Genomic DNA, 15,525 nt, shown 5'->3' on the forward strand with positions numbered 1-15,525 from the left:
AAAACAAATCTTACATAAAAAAAGTTAAACACATGTTTACAAAAAAAAAAGTAGCAGTATAACAATGCACATAAATAAAATTGATACAATAAAATACAGTGGTGCCTCAATATGATACATTTTAATACAGCGAAAATAAGCATTTCCTGAATGTGCCTTAGGTTTCCATTTTAAGTTGATTCAAGCATTCAACATTTTAAAATAACAAACTTTTAAATGATACAGTGATTGTGTGATACATTCAGCCTCTTAGCAGCATATACACTATCAAATGACAAAATTGGAAAAAGTAAGTACACCTCTACATTTATCACACCATCAAATTCATAAAATTTGAATCAGGGGTTCAAGATTGGGTACCAGTGATTAGAATCTGTTTAGGGAGTGCAGGGGTTACAAAACAGGAAGTAAGCGCAGGAGTGACGTCTTTATTTAGACTTAAGCAAAGAACATGAAACTTAAACACTTATACTTTAACTAGGAATAAGGCACTGCACTTAAAACACAACTATGACATGAAACACTTGTTTCACTCAGGCATGAACCACTCTTTTAGCTAAGGCATGAACACTCTAAACTCTGGCTTGAACATCCTTTAAACTAGAGCATGAAACTAGGAACAGGAAACTAGACAGAGCATGGACATATTACCGTCTGGCACCATTATACAATCCGTCATTACGCTAATACTGCCTGTAGTGTATAGCAACGCGAGGGGTTTAAATAACCAGTCACAATTACCTTGATTGCTGACATCTGGTAACATTTCACAACACAACCTCGCACCTCCGCCAATAACTGAACCGGGCGGGAACATAACAGGAACCAAAACAAGTGCACATGTTCATTGTAAACAGTCTCCAGCAGCTCGTGCACGTCATCGCCGCAGCGCCATCTGCTGGCGAGATTGTGACAGCGGGTGGAAAATGTCTTATTTAAACCTTTCACATCTAATGTCTGGTGTTCCCTCTGCTATTGAGGTGTGTGGTGTCATCATGCCAAGATCTAAAAAAGGCTGTAAATGCCTATGAGTCTGGCAAGGGATTTAAAATGATCTCCAAATTATTTGAAATAAATTTTTCCACTGTAGGGAAAATCATCTACATGTGGTGCAGATTTCAAAAAGTCCAATTTGTCTGGGACTGGCCGTCCCAGCAAATTCAGCCCAAGAGCAGACCATCTGATGCTGAAAAAAAGTCTCCAAGAACCCCAAAATTTAATAAAGGATCTGCTAGTAAGTCTTACAACTGTTGATGTCAAAGCACATGCTTCTACAATCAAGACCAGGCCTTTTGGAACAATATGCTCTGGACAGACGAAACAAAGATAGAGTTGTTTGGCCACAGTAACAGCAGACATGTTTGGCGTTGACCAAAGACAGCTTTTCAGAAGAAGCAGCTCATACCAACGCTGAAGCACAGGGGGGAAATGCTTGGAGTTGCTTTGCTGCCTCAGGGATTGGACAGCTTGCGTTCATTGATTCAACTATGAATTCTGCATCATATCAAAGAGTGCTTGAAGATAATATGAGGCCATCTGTCCAAAAGTTGAAGTTGAACCGAAAGTGAACCTTTCAACAGTATAATGTTCCTAAGCACACTATCAACTCCACCAAGGAATGGCTCAAAAAGAAGAAATGGAGGATTACGGAATGGTCTAGTCAAAGCCCGGATTTGAAATGGGCAGTACATGCAAGAAAACCCTCAAACATCTTGCAACTGAAAGAATATTGCATGGAAGAGTGGTCAAAAATTCCAGCAAGCTTGGTTTACTTATTTTTTCACATGACTGTATGAAACAAAAACTGTGCATTAGAATGTAGCATAATTAAAGGGGTCACACTTTGCTTTTTAAACATTTTTAAAAGTCCGTTATTTTGATTATTGGGTGTAATAGAATAGGTTAACATGCTTTGATGCTTAAAAACCACATTATTTTTCACATACTGTACATTATTGTAGTATCTCTATTCCCAGGCTGCAGTACCAGGCCAGGCCTCATTCTCAGGCCATTCTATTGTGATCGGCCAAAAACATCAAGCACGTGCTAGAAATGTAACGCGCCTTAGCATAATCGGGAGCTTCAGCTTCTAAAAGTTCTTAATGATGTCATCGGTTTTACCATGTCAGTTTGAGCCCAAGTCAGATTCAGATTCAGACTTGACCAGAACGTTTCACAGTGGTAAGTTTTTATTTTGTAACTCTCTTACCTTTCAGACACGATGTTACAATGGTTTAATTTGGCTTATGAAATTGACAGACAAAAAGACACAAAACACAGACAGGTAACTGTGTCACGGGAATGTGCGTTATTCTGCACGTTTATAGGTAAAAATTCCTACAGTTGAATATCAAAACTTTAGCTAGCATGTTAGCAGATGTCTGCAACTAAACCCTGGGCCACAACACAAAACTCTGCATTTGAACAGTCAATAGCAGATACTTCATAAAATAATCAAACATACTTACAGGTTCTGATTCAGAAACGCAATATTCTCAGAGCAAACTGGGAATTGCCCCATATTTCAACAGTAGCCTTTGTGTATTGCCTGGTCATACTCTCCCAGTTTCAGGAAGCTGTCCTCCATAAAATGTGCTGTGCACAAACAAACTTTTGGGTTGTACTGCTCAGGAATAGCATTATAAATAAACAGTAATCATTGATTCCTAATTTCGTCCATTTTCGAAAGGCCAAAGAAAGGGGTTTTGCTTTCGCACCAATACACACAGAGTCTCCACACCATGGCACCAAACAATTCACTGAAGCCTCGCTTTCTTTCTTCGTAGCTGCCATGGCATTAGGCTAATAGCTCACATAGTGATTTAGACATTTGCGGAAGTAATATCTGGACTTTGGGCTCATGGTGGCCTAGTGGTTAGCATGTTTGCCTCACACCTCCAGGGTCTGGGGTTTGATTCCCATGGGGGCTGTGTGTGTGGAGTTTGCATGTTCTCCCTGTGCTGTGGGGGTTTCCTCTGGGTACTCTGGTTTCCTCCCCCAGTCCAAAGACATGCATGGTAGGCTGATTGGTGGGTCTAAAGTGTCTGTAGTGTATGAATGGGTGTGAGTGTATATGTGGTTGTGCCCTGTGATGGACTGGCACCCTGTCCAGGGTGTACCCTGTTTTGTGCCCGATGCTCCCTGGGATTGGCTCCAGGTTTCCCTGTGACCCTGAAGAAGGAGTAAGCGGTAGAAGATGGATGGATGGATATCTGGACTTCAAACAATGTGTTTTGGTCACATCTGGAGCAATGTTCTCTGCTAGATAGGATAAATCCCTTTGGGGGAGACTATGAGCTTTGTAACATTGCAGATCTTATGCATTCACAAACAGATACATTACACACCCCAAAAAAGGAAAACATTAAAAAGCAAAATATGACCCCTTCAAACATTTCCAGCTTTACTGACATGACTTCTCCATTCTGCTATTAGCTAGCTGTGCTGTCAGAGTTACATGGTTCTCTGTAGCCCTAGATGTGTTTCTGAATCCTGTGTTCTCCACTACCAAATATGAACTTCCCAATCACAACAGTGGTTTCTTTAGCCCAGTTTGAATCAGTGAGGAAAGGCTGCCTAAATGCAGGAGAGTTTTTGCTGTGCATATGTGTTTTTTATGGTTTCATTTTGTTTTAGAGACAAACACAGAAGGGAAATGCTGGACATTATTACAGTATGTGTTGGACATGTGGTATTGTGGTGTGTTGTACACATATTTGGCTGATACGGCACACTGCAACCTTTCGGTCCACCAATCAGTGGCCATCAGCATCGTAACTTACCAGGAACAGCGGGGGCTGGCAGCTCATCTACAGACCACAGTCATGATGTCTACCACCGTTGCTGACAAGAACTCTTGTGTCTTTTCTCTATGGTAGATGAAAGGTTGGTGTGAGGATTGGATGGCCCTTGTTAATGTCCAAATTGTGGCATGTACCAGGTACAAGGAATACTCTTTCACTTTTTGAAACCACACTCCAAGTTGGAGATATTTCAAAACTCTTTTCAATTCATTTTTGTCAATTTTACTCTAAGATTGCATCAAATATTAGTCAACAGCATTTTACTTGACAAAAAATGCAAACATTTAACCAAATATTCACACACTTAAAATATTAACTTAAACATGTGTCAAGAAAAACATGTATAAACTGCCCTTGCTATGAAAACTTGATCTCGTGAAATAATAACATTACAATGAGTACTCTGCAAACTGCAGAGGGGCAGAAATGTTCTTTTTGGAGAGCATTGGCTTTTTCCTTGTAACCCTGCCATGCATATTATTGCAGTGTTCTCCTGATGGTGGACTCATGAACTCATGGTGGACTTTAGCCAATGAGAGAGAGGCCTTTAGTTGCTTAGAAGTTACCCTGGGTTCCTTTTTGACCTTGGGGACTATTACATGTCTTGCTCTTGGAGTGATCTTTGTTGGCCGACCATTCCTGGGGAGGGGAATAATGGTCTTGAATTTCCTTTATTTGTACATAATTTATCTGACTGTGGATTGGTGGAGTCCAAACTATTTAGGGATGGTTTTGTAACCTTTTCAAGCCTCATGAGCATCAACAACTCTTTCTGAGGTCCTCAGAAATCTCAATTGTTCATGCCATGATACACTTCCACAAACATGTATTGTGAAGATCAGACTTTAATAGATTCCAGTTCTTAAAATAAAACAGGGTGCTCACTCACACTTGATTGTCATCCCATTGATGTAAAACACCTGACTCTAATTTCACCTTCAAATAAGGTTAATCCTAGAGGTTCACATACTTTTCCCACTTACATATATGTATTATTGGATCATTTTCCTCAATAAATAAATGACCAAGTGTAATATTTTTTTGTCTCATTTGTTTAATTGGGTTTTCTTTGTCTACATTTATGACTTGTGTGAAAATCTGATGATGTTTTAGGTCATATTTATTCACATATATAGAAAATTCTAAAGGGTTCACAAACTTTCAAGCACAACTGTACAAGATTTTTCTTGTACTTCAAACCATACTTCGCCAGTTATTTTCTCAGTTAGTCCAGCTGTTCTGCCTCTTGAACTTCTAGAAAGCACTCATAAATCAGACCATTCTAATAGTATCTTAGGACAATTGACATTTGTTCTTTTTTACTGAACATCCTTACTTTCGTCTACGATGACAGAAAACTATACACTCTCTTTAACTTCCTGCAGGATTTCTTCTTTCACAATTCCTACCAAACAAGCCAGTATTTAATTCTGGATGGTTTTACTTGTACACTTAGCATGTTTGGCTTGCTGTTCAAGTATTTTTTTTAACAACAAGATCATGGTTGTCCAACAAATCTAGCATGCTACAAAAACACCTCATCTGTCTGAGTCTTCCTAGAGCTGGCTGCTCGGCCAAACTGAGCGATCGGGGGAGAAGGGCCTTAGTCGGGGAGGTGACCAAAAACCAGATGGTCACTCTGACAGAGCTCCAGCATGTGTCTGTGGAGAGAGGAGAACCTTCCAGAAGAACAACCATCTCTGCAGATCTCCATCAATCAGGCCTGAATGGTAGAGTGGCCAAATGGAAGCCACTCCTCAGTAAAAGGCACATGACAGCCCGCCTGGAGTTTGCCAAAAGGCACCTGAAGGAACAAAGAACAAAGATTGAACTCTTTGGCCTGAATGGCAAGCGTCATGTCTGGAGGAAACCAGGCACCACTCATCACCTGGCCAATACCATCCCTACAGTGAAGCATGGTGGTGGCAGCATCATGCTGTGGGGACGTTTTTCAGCGGCAGGAACTGGGAGACTAGTCAGGATTGAGGAAAAGATGAAGGCAGCAATGTACAGAGACATCCTTGATGAAAATCTGCTCCAGAGCGCTCCGGACCTCAGACTGGGGCGAAGGTTCACCTTCCAACAGGACAACGACCCTAAGCACACACAGCCAAGATAACAAAGGAGTGGCTACAGGACAACTCTGTGAATGTCTCTGAGTGGCCCAGCCAGAGCCCAGACTTGAACCCGATTGAACATCTCTGGAGAGATCTGAAAATGGCTGTGCACCGACGATCCCCATCCAACTTGATGGAGCTTGAGAGGTCCTGCAAAGAAGAATGGGAGAAACTGCCTAAAAATAGGTGTGCCAAGCTTGTAGCATCATTCTCAAAAAGACTTGAGGCTGTAATTGGTGCCAAAGGTGCTTCAGTAAAGTACTGAGCAAAGGCTGTGAATACTTATGTACATGTGCTTTTTTTGTTTTTTATTTTTAATAAATTTGCAAAGATTTCAAACAAACTTCTTTCATGTTGTCATTATGGGGCATTGTTTGTAGAAGTTTGAGGAAAATAAAGAATTGAATCCATTTTGGAATAAGGCTGTGACATAACAAAATGTGGGAAAACTGAAGCGCTATGAATACTTTCCGGATGCACTGTAAATATAAAGAGGAAATTTAAATATTTTAAAGTCAAATATCACTCATCATATTCAGATGCTACAATATGAACCTATATTTAACCTAATAGTTTATTTACAGTTACCTAAAATCTTTACTCTAGCATCCTTTAAGGGCCATGCCTGTCTTAATACAAGTTGACAAATTTGACAAAGACAAATCTCACCAATATCTAATAACAAAAACACTGACTGTGACCTTTATACGCAAGGTTAAACTTATATTGAGGTATGGTCCTTTAAATAATAACTTGGAGGTTTTGCCTATTTTATTTAATTTTTTAAAAATATTTGAATGGCACAATGAACACAAGCACACAGGGTGCTTGTGTTCAAGCTTTCTTTCCTCCCTTTCAATGTCTGAGCTCTCTTTCAATCTTATCCCTCTCCCTACCTCCTCTTTGCTTACTTCATGCTGGAATTCATCTGAGAAAAGCTTTCTTTCTTCAAAGAGCTTCTTTCTAGCTCTTTTCTTCCACCTCTCCATCTCCTCCTCTGCCTTCCATAACTGCTTTTTACCTTTTTCTGTCTTATCTGCACATTCCACTTCCACAGTATCTGACAAATTTTCCTGTTCGTTTTGGTTTAGAAAAAAAAACTTTAGATGTCAGCAATGCAACGAGTATGCAGTTTAGACTATCCACATTTCTAAACGAACATACATTCAATAATTTTGTTTCCTAAATGAATACAATTTAAAACATTACAGCATAACTGAGGGATTTCATATTCATTTACAGACATCCCAATCCCCCCCAAAGAAATTAAAGCATAAGGTGTATCCTTATTATATTGTTTTATGTAATAAGTTACATACATACTTTGTTTTTGTGATTTCACCTAATCTAAGTCTGGTATAGAGGGTATGCACTGATGTCACTTTCCTGCTGGAAGACGCCCCCTCAGCCGGACTGAGTAGCAAAACATCCAGCAAAATGACTGGTTTTAATAGGGGAAGCTGTGAAAATGCTAGTATAACTAAAGATTATCAGTTTAAATTAAAGGCAGTTGGACTTGATAGTGAACCTTACAAGTTGCCCAAAAAACTGTGGTCCATGGACATTGGTATGTGGCCAGAAATCCCAACATTTATATGTACTTGAAGCCTGAAGACATACAAAAGCCGTAATGCTTGGTCCTACTTCAAGGAAGGATTTGTTGGAGAAATTAAAGTGACAAGAATAAACATTAACATTCTGGTTGTATGTACAAATATTTTTATTTTATTATATAATATTATTTGGTAAACCATAAGCTAACTAGTCCTTGTCTGTTTGTAGCTAACACTGCTTCCACTTACTAAGGTCATATATTTGTGAAGGTGAACCCAGTCAGAGAATGAATGAGCCCCTATTATTCATTAATGGAGATAGGCAGCATTCAAAAAGAAATATCTAGCAAATTATTCATCATTGTACAACATGCCAAACACTTACACTGCTCGACATAGTAAAAAAGGTGTGAATTGTTTTTTTGGCACTCTGGAAAAAGATAGCTCAGAATTCTTGTTGAATCTGTTAGCACAGTCGATTGCACAACAGCTTTTTCCCATTTCAGATGTTTTCATGCAGTACACTAGTGCTGCCGCTTAGTCTTTTTGCCACTCAGTGGGCATGACCTCGGCGAGTTCCAGATATTGTGACGTCACGTGCATACACTCTATATGTATAAAATGTGACATTAAAATATATACTTACACTGTTTCATATTATATTAAAAGAACCATCCAGTAAGAGTCATTTGTTCATGACTGGGCTATGTGCACTGGTTGCATTGTATGTTTTTGATTCACTAAAAAGAACCAGTTCATAAGAGTCATTTGTTCGGACTACACTGGATGCGCTGTAAGAGTAAGACGCGTTCTCTTGCCATTATTTCGCGGAACATGGTCTTTACATCTAATCACATTGAAGTGGGGCTGCTGTAAATTGGTCCAGGAAACTGCTTACATTTATATTTTATACATTGGGATACTGATGCTGGGGTGGCTTTTTCTTAGGGTGACAGTTACTGTCACCAGCCGTGATGTGTCCGTAGAGCTAGTCCCACTTTTATAAAAAAAATTATATTGTCGTTATGGTGTACTAAATTACTGTTTCATTATGTATTTATGACATAGCAGTCAGCGTAACATTAGCTTGCTTATTATCAAACATGGCTACTTTTATTATTTACTATGGGAAGCCAAACAACTCAAAAGCTGGTCCAAACTTATGGCGGCAAATCCGCGCCAAAAATCAGTGTGTTATTAATGCTCGCATGCATGGTAAATTACAACCATGAGAGGACAATAAGTGTTCATGTGCAGAAAGAGGAGAACTCAAACTCTAAAAAAAGTATGCTCTGCTCACACAAACTTTTTCTTTTTGTCAGCAGCAGAGCCCTTGAGAAAGAGAGAGAGAGAGAGAGTTGCATAAATAAGATTTTTTCACACAAATCGGAAACTACTTCACCACGGTATAACATTATTTTTGCCACGGCATGAACTTTTATATGACTGCGTTCCATGCAGAGTACACATGAGGATATTCTTCACTACTTCTCTCTCTTGACCCTGCCACAACAGGATGTTAACTGAACTACTGGAGAGCACTCTACAACTAAAGAATCAAGCATGAGCAAGGGCTATGAATTCTCTGAGGAATTTGTACACAATTATCAAGGTAAGTTGCCAGCTAGCTAGCGCTAGCATTTGCAACAGTATGAATGCTAACAATTTTGTATGTGTTCAGTCTCAAATGTTGTTAATTGCAAGGTGGTAGTGACAGCTAGGTGTTACCGATCAATGAAGAATTCCTTTAGTTTCACATGTTGTGAAGTTATGACCTTTTTCTTTCCTTCTGCGGTTGCAGAGTTTCACTATGTCTTGCTTTTACTGCGGTTTGCAACTTCCATTTAGCAACACTTAATTTAGCTCACAGCATAAAATTACAATTCCCTAGCTAAACTGTTGTCTTTTCAAACAGATGACATTTGAGTCGTAAGAGGATGTTTGTGTTTCTGCCTATATGTATAGCTGTGCAGCTGGTAAAGGGTTGTGTAACCATCTGACAATTCTTATGTATCAGACAGCCCACTATGTGCAGCTAATTTACATTCTGTCCCACCACCGCTGGACTGCACGAGTGAGCCACAGAGATGGCATCGTCCAAGCATACAGGTGAGTATATTGTCCTTTTTTCTTTTCTGCATTTGGCAAGAACACTAATAAGCAAACATTGTATATGCTAATATGAAAGCTTTATGGACTAATACTGAACAAGAGTGTAAATTATTAAGTAGAAAGTTATAAATGAACATCAACCAAGATTAATATAAATTGTTAACAATTATTGTTCTTTGCTATTTCATGATGCTTAAACTGATTAACTAATGGTAATGTATAGAACCTTTTTGCAAAGTGTTCCCAGAATACTTTTAACACCTCATTTGTTTGTGTTATACTAAGGGAGTCTGTTCAGAGGCACTGAGTGAACTTTGTCCTGAAACCAAAATCACTTGGGACGACTAGATTAAAATCTACCCTATACAAGGCTTACATAGGTAATACATAACTCTGTGTGTGCATGTGTGTCTGTGTTATGTATGTGTACACAGCTACAACTTTGTGTTCAACACTAATAGTTTGTATAAATTTCTTTAGGCCCCCTTCTAGATCCTCATGTCTTGGCTTCTGGAGCAAAACGTCAGATCAATCCCCAGCCTTTGCTGGCACACATACTAGAGGGCATGTCAAAAATAGAGTTGGTCCCAACACAGTTTGATCCCATACCTCGTGGCAGTCCCCTATCCTACCAGTGTCCCCCTATGGCTGCAGATCTTCCTGTTGTAAATTTCCTCTGCTGACAGCATTGCTCAGGTTCCATTCATGAAAACCCAAAGAGCCAAGCCAAACTCAGAGACCCATATGTACTATTGGCAGGTTCAAGGCCTGCTTGCAGTGACTGGTCTACAGTCGTGTGACTTTGTGACTGACACAAAATTAGATCTCACAGTACAGAGGATTTGGCGAGATGATGCCTTTGTAGCGTTCATGAAAGACAAGCTAAACATGTATTACTTCAATGTTTACATGGATGTGTATCTGTCAATGGTATGAATTAAGTTTCTGTTCATACTGCAGTACATGAACATCTGATGTATTATTTTTATTATTGTATTAAGTATATTGTGTTAATTTCTATTACACATATGTAAATATAGAAAAGCCAAGGTGAATGAATAATTAGATTTTGTATTAGATATTTTGTAATATAGATGTTAGATATATTGTATTAGCTAGATTATTCATATGTACAAATGTTTACAAAATGTGTATATATTTGCATTGAATACATTGTAGTTTATTTTACAAATGTACTCCCAGGGGATGCTTGTAGTGCAGATCTACAATTTCAAGTTCTAATTTTGTGAAATAACAACTGGACGCCAGAATTGAGGTTTGTCACATTTATTTTTATCATGAATTATTATTAAAAAAGACATTTCATTGCCAACTATTTCATTGTGCCTGTCAAATGATTTTCAGGAAAGCTAATGTACAACTAAAAGAACAAGTAATAATAAATAAAGTTTCTTAAAATAAATTTATCAAGATAAATACTACTAAAACACTACTATTGTAAAAAATGATCACAATGTCACTCTAATAATCTAAACTACTAAAAAACATTCACTGCTTAAACATTGGTCCCTGGTAATTAACCATAAAATGTCTGGGTTAACCCTGTTTCCTGAGGAGGGAAAGAGACGTTGCGTTAACTGAACACGGTGGGAAGCGCCCTCGTGCGTGACCAGTATCTGAAGCTTGTGTAACATCATGCCTATTTATAGGTCTGCTGTGATCAGGTGACGTGACAATTAAGCACGTTGAGTGATCTATAAAGGACACCTGTGAACCGCGCCGTCAACCTCCATTACCTGAAGCGAAGACGCAATTCACAGGCATGCCCCAGTATGACACAGCTACGCAATGTCTCGTTCCCTTCTCAGGGAACAGGGTTACATGCGTAACCCGGATGTTCCCTTTCAAAGGGAACTTCAAGTTGTGTTAGCTGAACGCGGTGGGAACGAGAATACCCACTCTGTCATATTGAGGGTACAGCCTGTTCACACCACCCTGTCACAGCACACACAAAGGATACCCATTTGGACAGAGCCTTCGAGGAGGCGACCCCCTAGTGGAATGAGCCCTTATTGAGACCACGCGCCTCATAAGCAATAGAGATAGCTTCCACTATCCAATTAGAGATGCGCTGTTTCCACACAGCATCACCTCTGCTGTCACCGCCAAAGCCGACCAGCAGCTCCTCTGACTTACACCACTGGCCGGTGTGGTGGATGTAAGTACAGAGAGGCCTTACTGGACACAGTTGGTGCAATTTCTCTTGTTCCGGTATGAGGAACAGAGGAGGGCAGAAAGCCTGCAACACTACTGGCTGGGCAGCAGATGTAGGCACTTTAGGAATATAATCCGGCTATAATACTCTACTCCCTTACGTCTCGCGACGTGACAGAAACAAAACAAACGCACAGTAAACATCCGAAGAGCACGTAGCTCGTGCACGTAGCTCGTGCATATGCGCGCCCCATCTTCGAGGTCGTGACATTTGCGCGTCTCACTCTGGTTGCTAGGCTATTTGGTCACGTCATCAAACACGTCATTGTTCGGTCAAATTTATTTGGCCTTTTCACTTATTTGGCCGAGCACCGAAAATGCTTTTTTTTTGCTATTTTCGGACGAATAATTTCAGTTGCCGAACATTCGGTGCATCCCTAATATATATATATATATATATTCTAGATTCATTGTACATAAAGAGAAATATTTCAAGCCTTTTTGTTTGTTTTAATCTTGATGATTACGACTTACAGCTCATGAGATACTGGATTTTTGATTTCCATGAGCTGTAAGCCATAATCATCAAGATTAAATCAAACAGAAAGGCTTGAAATATTTCTCTTTATGTACAATGAATCTAGAATGAACTTTACCATGATATTCAAATTTTTTTGAGAATGAATCTAGACTATATGAAAGTTCCACTTTTTTAATTAAATTACGTAAAAAATTAACTTTTCTACGATATTCAAATTTTTTGAGATGCACCTGTATTCCCCCCCCCCAATTTACCCGTATTATTATTATTATTATTATTATTATTATTATTATTATTATTATTATTATTTTAAATCAGTGTTTTGAAATCTTGTCAACAAAATAAAAGCCTATTAACACAGAATGCATGATTTTATACTTAAACGTCGTGGGGATTAAATAATGCAGTTTGAATGGGTTTCAGTGGGGACATTTTTGTCCTTAAGGTCCTGGGTGTAACTATTTTGTGTAACTAGTTTAAAATAGATTTATGAAAGCAAACGAGGGTGAAATATTAAAATTCTAATAAAAATACACACCTTTTGCAAAATTTATGCTGTTTGCATTAACACAGACAAAATGATTAAAAAAGAAAAATGAAAATGACAAAAATGTCCATAAGGATGTACAAGGGTTAATTCTGTTTTGATTTTTTGTTTTTAGGTGTGAATTGTACTCCGGGTTATATGCTCATTGGCAAACTATAGTCTTGCAAAGGTAGTTCTTGGAGACTTCTTTTTGCATCAGATGGTCAGCTCTTGGGCTGAATTTGCTGGTATGGCCAGTCCTGGACAATTGTCAGTCATTTGAAATGTGTGCCATTTGTAGATTATTTTCCTTACAGTGGAATTAAGTATTTCAAATAATTTGGAGATCTTTTAAAATACCTTGCCAGACTCATAGGCATCCACAACCTTTTTTCTGAAGGCCTTATAGAACCTTTTAGATCTTGGCATGATGATACCACACACTTCAATAGCAAAGGGAACATCAGACACTAGATGTGAGAGGGGTATAAATAAGACACTCCCTAAGCAGGTTCTAATGACTGGTACCCAATCTTGAACACCTGATTCTGTTTTATGGATTTGAAGGTGTGATAGGGTGCATTTTTTCATATGATTGTATGTATGCTGTTTGTTTTGTTTTTTTTTAAATAAAAAAATTAAATGTTACACACTGCAGCTTTAAGTAATCTGAGTCCTCATCACTCAGAAATTGTTGTTCCAGTTTACTCCAGATAAACCCCTGAGACTTGACCTGAAAAAAGTTATCTTTTAGCTTTCCTCATATGAATGCCATATAGAATGCCTCATATGATATCAACAAAAAGTTAGGTTACAGTCACACAGATTCATATAATCATTGTTTAAATGACTGCAGCACTTTGAATGATTACGCAGCTTGAGCAAGGAAAAGATACATGGTGTGATTCCTTGGATTATTTATAACTGTAATGAAAACTATACATAGCAATAAAATAAAATATGATATATGTTGCCCTGTGTGTGCGGAGTTTTCATGTTCTCCCTGTGCTGCAGGGAATTCCTCCGGGTACACTGGTTTCCTCCCCCAGTCCAAAGACATGCATGGTAGGCTGATTGGCGTGTCTAAAGTGTCCATAGTGTATGAATGGGTGTGTGAATGTGTATGCTATTGTGCCTTGCGATGGACTGGCACCCTGTCCAGGGTGTACCCCGCCTTGTGCCCGATGCTCCCTGGGATTGGCTCCAGGTTTCCCTGTGACCCTGAAAGATAAGCGGTATAGAAGATAGATGGATGGATGGATGGATGGATGGATATGTCATGTTCTTAAGGAGGCAAGTTAATTATTTTAGGACCATATGGCATGTACACCTATACATTAGACACTGTTTTGTTCACTGCATGTTATAAACTTATAGACAAGGGGAGTTCAAAATTCTAAAGCTGGCAAGGGTATTAGCTTGGTATTTTTCACACATCTCCATTTAGAAACACACTAATTTAATAAATGGTGAGCACGCCACAAGAGGCTATGGAAATGCAGATGGATGAAATATGAACCAAACACATGACATGAAACTCATGGCACCATTTCCTTAAATGGATTACAAACACTCACACTGGTTTCAGGTTTTGCAATGAGACACATATGTTGACATGTGAAATTCCACATGGGATAAATTATAGTGTATTAAACATATATTCACCATTAAGTTACTGATGTTTTGGTGATTGGTGTTTACCCCTATATACATAAACCAAACATGTAAGGCGTGGAAATTCATCAGCAGTTGTTAAATTGTCAGTTTCAACAGGATGTCTTATATTTAAACCAATAAGTAATCATACTATTATCTTGCTGGTAGAAGTCAAATTCTATTTAAAAGGACATCCAAATAATATGAAGTAAAATGCTTTTGCTTCGACAATGTGATTGCCAGCACCAAGTGTTCTTTGAGATTGATTATTTGACTAACAACCAAGCCTTATTAGACTGATCATATATAACTTCTGCTTGGCTAGCAGAACGCCACCAATATAAGTAGCTGGGAGACACAACTGCAGAACAGTCCAGTGAAATTCCTGTGTGTGGTAAGATGCAATCTAATTCTGTAGGAAGAGTTGATAGAACAATGATATAATCCAATGCAACTTTAATTTCTAAGATTTAAAGAAAATCAAACTTATGATAAAAGTAACTTAATGCATTTTGTTTATTTGCCCATAGTTTGAGTTGGTTGAGTTGAACAAATTGAATAAGTGAATCTGAACTTTGACCTTTGAAATATACTGTGTAACCCTGTAGAAACAGATAGTATGTTAGAACACTTGTTAGAAACAGATAGTATGCTTAATAATATGGTTAATCCAATTATACATATTTAATTACATTAATAAAAAATGTCTGTTTTACAGGATTGTGAACTGACAACTGTGAGAGCACAGGAAGGTAATTCACACTAACATGCACATCACTATATAAATCAAGTGTTTTCCACAGGTTGAGAATTTACTTGTGGTGTTGGTTGGCGTGGTGTGTGACGGTGTGGGTTCAGTAATAAATTAGTCAAACAAAGGTTTATGAATAAACTATTTATTGCAAACGAATAACTATTCAAAAATAAATAACTATCCATATCCATATGTCAACATAAATAACTGTTAAGAAAGAAATAACTACATATTAAAATACATTTTCCATTTTCAAAATCTACTAAAGAACCAACCAGCCTCTGATTT

The sequence above is a fragment of the Ictalurus furcatus genome, chromosome 28 (genome assembly GCF_023375685.1).
Source record: "Ictalurus furcatus strain D&B chromosome 28, Billie_1.0, whole genome shotgun sequence".
Classification (NCBI taxonomy): domain Eukaryota; kingdom Metazoa; phylum Chordata; class Actinopteri; order Siluriformes; family Ictaluridae; genus Ictalurus; species Ictalurus furcatus.